We start from the raw sequence: 6,000 nt of genomic DNA, 5'->3' as shown, positions 1-6,000 counted from the left end.
AGGATAGCCCCGAGGCTGAGCCACTAGAGCACTCCTCTGGGACGCCGGAGGAGGAGATTCCCGAGGATGTGCCAGCAGCTCCGGTAGTGGAGCAGTATGTTAGACAAGCTTCCCCAGAGAGTGTTACGCCCTATTCCAGCCCTTTGTCCTGGCCGTCGGTGAACCAGGAATTGCCAGGCTACCTACACTCCTCCGATTCAGATGCAGGTAACAGTGGGGGCCAGACCGACGACGATGATGAGGGACACAGTTCCCACCGCAGCTCCCCAGGTTAGACCCGAGTTGATCAGTTATGGGTACGTAAGTTTCCTAGAATTTTCGATATGTGTATGATATCTGTAAAACGTAGTTCTATGAAGACGACGGAAATTTAAAAGGATTAGAGACCTAGTGACCAAAGGCAAGGGCGACCGAGATGTCCCCACCGTCAATGTGAGTCCAGAAATCCCGGATGAAAGTAAACAGGAAAGTGCCTCCGATGCTGTTGAGTTGGGCACGTGTGGTAAGTGTCGACGACGTTATAATTCTTACTTGAGGTTATCAGCCCCGTGTGGCTGCGATACGACATGATATGATATGTATGTGTGTGTATATATGTTGGCCCTGTGAGGCACAATTGGTATTTCTGGTGTACAGGTTTGGGATAGCAAGAAAAACAGAGGAACCTCTGCCCAAATTTTTCCAGAAATATGGAAGTAAATATGTAGGCTAGGTACAAAAAGGTCCCGCAATATTTGTCGGACTTTAGTTTTCTTCTGTCAGTGGCCGGAGAACACCTTACGGTGATATTTTATCAGATTCCACCGATTATTTGGAGGCGGAATTCGTGGGACCAAGACTTAAATCCGTGGGTTATCCGTAATCATATGTATATGTGTATGAAGGTGAATGTTTAAGATTCAGAAAGGCGACATGGTAAGGGTACGATTTAGCCGGGGGTGGGACCCGCTACAAAAATTTTCCGAAAATTTGTTAATACCCCGATTTGCTCAAAAATTACGTGACAGAGGTCGTGCGGGGCGATCGACGAAATTATATCAGCCCTAACGCGTCGGAATGCATGAAAGTTTCGGAGTTAAGCGTGCTCAAGTCAGAGCAATTTTGGGATGGGTGACCCCCTGGGAAGTGACATAAAAATTTCTCATAAGAGTAAGTATGATAGATATAAATGGAAATTTGGGGTAATCTATAGGAAAAGAGAATGTGTGGAGTAATTAGTGCCTTTACAAAAGCCACACAGACCGACGCGGATTAAATGGGCAAAAAGGAAAGGTGCGATACCGCTCGGGAAATTGAGCGAATTCGAATAACAGTCAGAGACGTTCGCCAGTAAGACAGTAGTAAATATATGTGTATGTGTATGTGTGTATGCATGATTTTCATTTGGTGCCCATATGGGTTAAGAACCGAGTCCCGGCAACTAACGTTGGGATAGACGAAAGGTTTTACTAAACCAAGTACCTGAAACGAAGCGGGGGCGGGGACACAAATGCTGTCAAGGACAAAAAAAAAAAAAAAAAACCCTATTCCATTATAACTCAGTCTGCTATGACGATATCTGAAAAGGAAGATGAGTATGGATGGTAGGAAAGATAAGAAGTGCGAATAAGCGGAATCTTTGAAAGAGTCGACAAGCGACACGCGAGACGATTTGTATGATAACTTGGTTGACCAGGGTACCAATAAGGGAATTTTCCATAAAGCACTGGAGCCTTAGTAAGAGTGATCTGATTCGGCTTCAGATTCTATCTATTATGCTTCTGCACTTCGATTCTGCTAAGGCTCTGTCTATTACGCCTCTATGCTTCTGAACTCGATTATGTCCCCACCTGATAAATCTTTGTACATCCGATTCTGAATATGTTTCTGGTTGACCTACCCCTGTATGATTGATTCTGAATACGTTTCGGTCTGACACACCTCTGTATGTCTGACTCCGGATATGAATCCGTCTGATATGCTTCTGTGCGTTTGATTTCGATCGCACGCCTGTCCGATACATCTCCGTATGTCTGATCTTGATTACGACCCTATTTGATACATTTCTGTCCGCCTGACTTTGACTACGAATCCGTCCGCCATGGTTTAGTACGTCTGCCTCCGATTACGAATCCGTCCGATATGCTTCTACGCGTCCGGCCCTAGTTCTGAATCTGCTGGTATGAAGCGTCTGGTATGAAGTGGGATTATGATGATGTGGTAGGGAACTCAGCAGTGTAATAAGAAATGATATTGACTATGATGTCTGAAAAGCATTCGTTTGTTACGAGAATATAGTTTATGGTCCGATAATTATGTGGGGTATAAAAATATAGATTATGAAGTTATTTGAATCAGTGACGAGAAGAATTACCCCCTCATGTAGGTGAAGAAACCATGTCGAAAAGTCCACAAAGGACAATTATAAAGAGGACCCTCCCGAAGTAGTATGACGCCCCATAAGGTCAATTTAACATTCGAGGACGAATGTTTCTAAAGGGGGGGAGGATGTTACATCCGACATTTTCGCTTATTCAAAAAGATTCAAGACAAATTGACGTGTGATGAATAAGGCCACAATTGGACCTTACTTGGTATGAATGTGTAGGTTATGAATTCAATGGTGTGGAATTACGAAAGGTGGCCAAGGGCAAAATTGGAATTTTGGAAACTTGTTCCATAAATTACAAAATTAGCCAAGTTGGACTCAAAAAAAAAATAAGAGAACAAGGCCCAAACTTGGAGGCCCAACCGGCCATATTGGCCCAAAATCCATGGCCATAAGTCATGTGATTAGTCACATGACTAGTTAATATAAAGAGGTAATAATACATGTTTATCCAAAGAAGCTTCAAGAAAAAGAATTGAGAGGAAGAGAAAGAGGCATTTCGGGTTTGAAGGAGAAAAAGAAAGAAAAAGAAAGAAAATTTTTTTGAGGCCTAATCTTTGGTTTAAAAATCAAGTTCTTGTGGGAATATTACCAAGTGCAAAGCCCTCTACAAGTTGGTATAAGTATTGTGGCAAGAAAGCAATTCTATCCTCCAAGTGAAGAACTTGAAGAAAGGTGAGGATTTAATGCTTTTGTTATGTTATAAATGGTATATGTATGTTGTAGTATGTGTGAATGAATGAAAAACATGGAAATTTTGTGTGTGGGAAAAATATGCATGTTGGCCGAATACATGTACATGTATTACATGTCTTGGATGAATTGAATTCATGTTGTAATTTAGTTGTAGTATGGTGGAAATTTTATTAGAAATGGAAGTGGAATGAATTAGTGAAAATTGAAGAATGTAGGAGGTGGCCGTGTGGTATTGTTATGTGTTGATGGAGTATGAATTTGATCTTGTTTGTATGTTAAGTATGTTATGGTGAAGTGAATGGAAAGATAACAATCTTTATTGTTTTGGAAAAATGGTTATCAAGTTGTTGTAGGAAAGTATGCAACTTTGTTATGAATTATGTAAAAATGGAAATGAATGTATCAAGAGGCAAATTATGATTATTGTTGATGAATTTGGAGGATGGAAATGTATAATGAACTTGTATGTTGAAAGTTAGGAAAAGATTGGAAAAGTAGTGACTTAATGGAAAGTTTGAATGTTGTGTATCTTATGAATATTATGTGAAAATGGTATGGATGCCTCCGATGTATGTCGTAATGACTTTGATGGATAATGAATATGAAAATAATAAGTTTGGTTTGGAAATGCAAGTTTGAAACGAAAAATGTTTCGTTATGTCGAAAGATGGCTAATGATGCCTTAGTGTATGTTTAATGTCCATTGATGTTTTGATGTCATTCCTGGGTTGTTGTGTTGATGAATTGAGCCGAGCTAAGTCTCGGGGATGTCGTATATACAGAGGAAATGCTGCTGAAATTTCGGTAGGCAAGTATGTGTAAAGTTGGAATATGGAAAGAATGAAACTAAGAAATGGTAAACTTGACCATTTCCAGATTTTGGACGAAATTTGGATTGACGCCAAGCGAGCATAAGGCGCCATCGAGGTATGTGAAGCATTTCCCTATGCTCCTAGGCATGTTCTGGATGTGGTAGGCTCGGCCGCGAGCCTTAAGTACGACTCCGTTCCCCGGAATTCGAGACGGAAAACCGCTCCAATTCCTTCAATTCAATTGAAGCTATTTTCTTACAAATTGCCCTTAAAGTGAATTTTTGTACAAAACTTCCCTAAACGGAGTCGGAACACTTCCAAACGACTATCGATGACCTCATAAGGTCTATTAGCAATAATTTACCCATGTAGCCTCGAGTTGGTCCGAGGCGGGCCCACAAGGCCCGATATCTTCTTTAAAATTTTAAATACTTCCGTTTTGATCCGATTTTCTCTAAAAACTTCTGGACTATTATTTTGTGTATAATATGGCTATTTTTGTGTAATTTATACAAATGATTTTTGAACATCTGAGAATCCGATTCTGATAATAATCTGTCGTGCCTTCCCAACTAGGACATAGGCGCGTACTATGCATACTATCTGGATATTCTGATTTTGGCTCGCCGTTTGGCACCCTTCAGTTTGATTGAGTCTGTATGTTGAGTCTGTATGTAAGTAGTTTCTCATTTATCGGTTCGTGTCTGTCTCAATGCATTCTTTCACTGCGACCCGGGCCAGGTTCTGTTATCGTGCATATTTCTCTGCATTGTTCACCGCGTCCCTCGGCGTACGGGCCGGGATCTGTATGTCTGTATGATATTATGATCTGTGTATGGGGATGGCGGCCAGGATGGCATATGATCTGATCTGATTCTGTCTGTCCACCGCGTCCCGTACTAAGAGGGCCGGGTTCTGTTACCGCGCCCCCAGACAGGGCCGGGATCTGTATGAATGTATGCGTGTGCCATCTGTATTTATATAAGCACATGCCTCTGTATGATTCTGTATGACTCTGTACTACTCTGCATGCATAATTCTGTCCGACATACTTTTGTCTGTCCATCTGAATTACGACTATGTCTGTATGTCCGTATGGATTCTGATTCCGTATGTCCGTATGGATTCTGATTCTGCTCGTCTGTCCGTATTATGATTCCGTCTGTCTGTCCGAACCATAATTCGGTTTATTTGTATGGAACACGATTCTGTATGTCTGTCTGGATCATGACTCTGTCCGTCAGTCTGATTTATGGTTCTGTCCGTTATATTTCTGTGACTCCGGTTCGGACTATGCTTATATCTGTTATATTTCTGCTTTACATACTCGGTACATTTTTTGTACTGACCCCCATTCTTCGGGGGCTGCGCTACATGCCCGCAGGTACAGACGCGCCAGGTGATACGCTGCCAGCGTAGGTTTCGGATTCAGCTGTTTTGAAGAGCTCCTTTGATCCGGAGCGTATACTTTTGGTATATATCTCCTGTCTTCTGTATACTCTGTATGTATGGATATTCTGGGTACGGCGGGGCCCTGTCCCGTCATATGACTCTGTATGTTTGTAGAGGCCTGTAGATAGATGTGTGGGTTACGGGTTTCGTCTGTATGTTAGCCTTATCGGCTTATCTGTAAATGTCTGTATGTTCAGGTATGTATATATATGTTTGCGCGCGTGCCGTATTTGTATCGGCCTACTTCTATAACTTCTATTTTAAAAAAAAAAAATCCGTATGATTCGAAAGTCGGTCGGGTAGGTATGTACGGGTACCCAGTTAGGGTACCAGTCGCGGCCCACGGGGTTGGGTCGTGACAAAAGTGGTATCAGAGCGGTTAGTCCTCGGAATGTCTACAGGCCGTGTCTAGTAGAGTCTTGTTTATCGATGTGTTGTGCACCACATCTATAAATAGGAAGCTACAGGGCATTTAGGATGTTACCCTTCTTTGGATTCTTAGATTGTGCGATAAAGCTATATGATTAGGATGATTCTCCCCTACGAATTGTTGTATCTACAGCGAGGCTCCAGAAGAGCAGAAGTGTCGGTATTTGGGGAAAATGTTTCTGACCCTCTTCCTGCAGGTGATCGTCGGTTGATAAATAATGAAGAGGAGCGCTTCGGATGATG

The sequence above is a fragment of the Lycium barbarum genome, chromosome 10 (genome assembly GCF_019175385.1).
Source record: "Lycium barbarum isolate Lr01 chromosome 10, ASM1917538v2, whole genome shotgun sequence".
NCBI lineage: Eukaryota > Viridiplantae > Streptophyta > Magnoliopsida > Solanales > Solanaceae > Lycium > Lycium barbarum.
Note: the sequence above shows the minus strand (reverse complement) of the source record.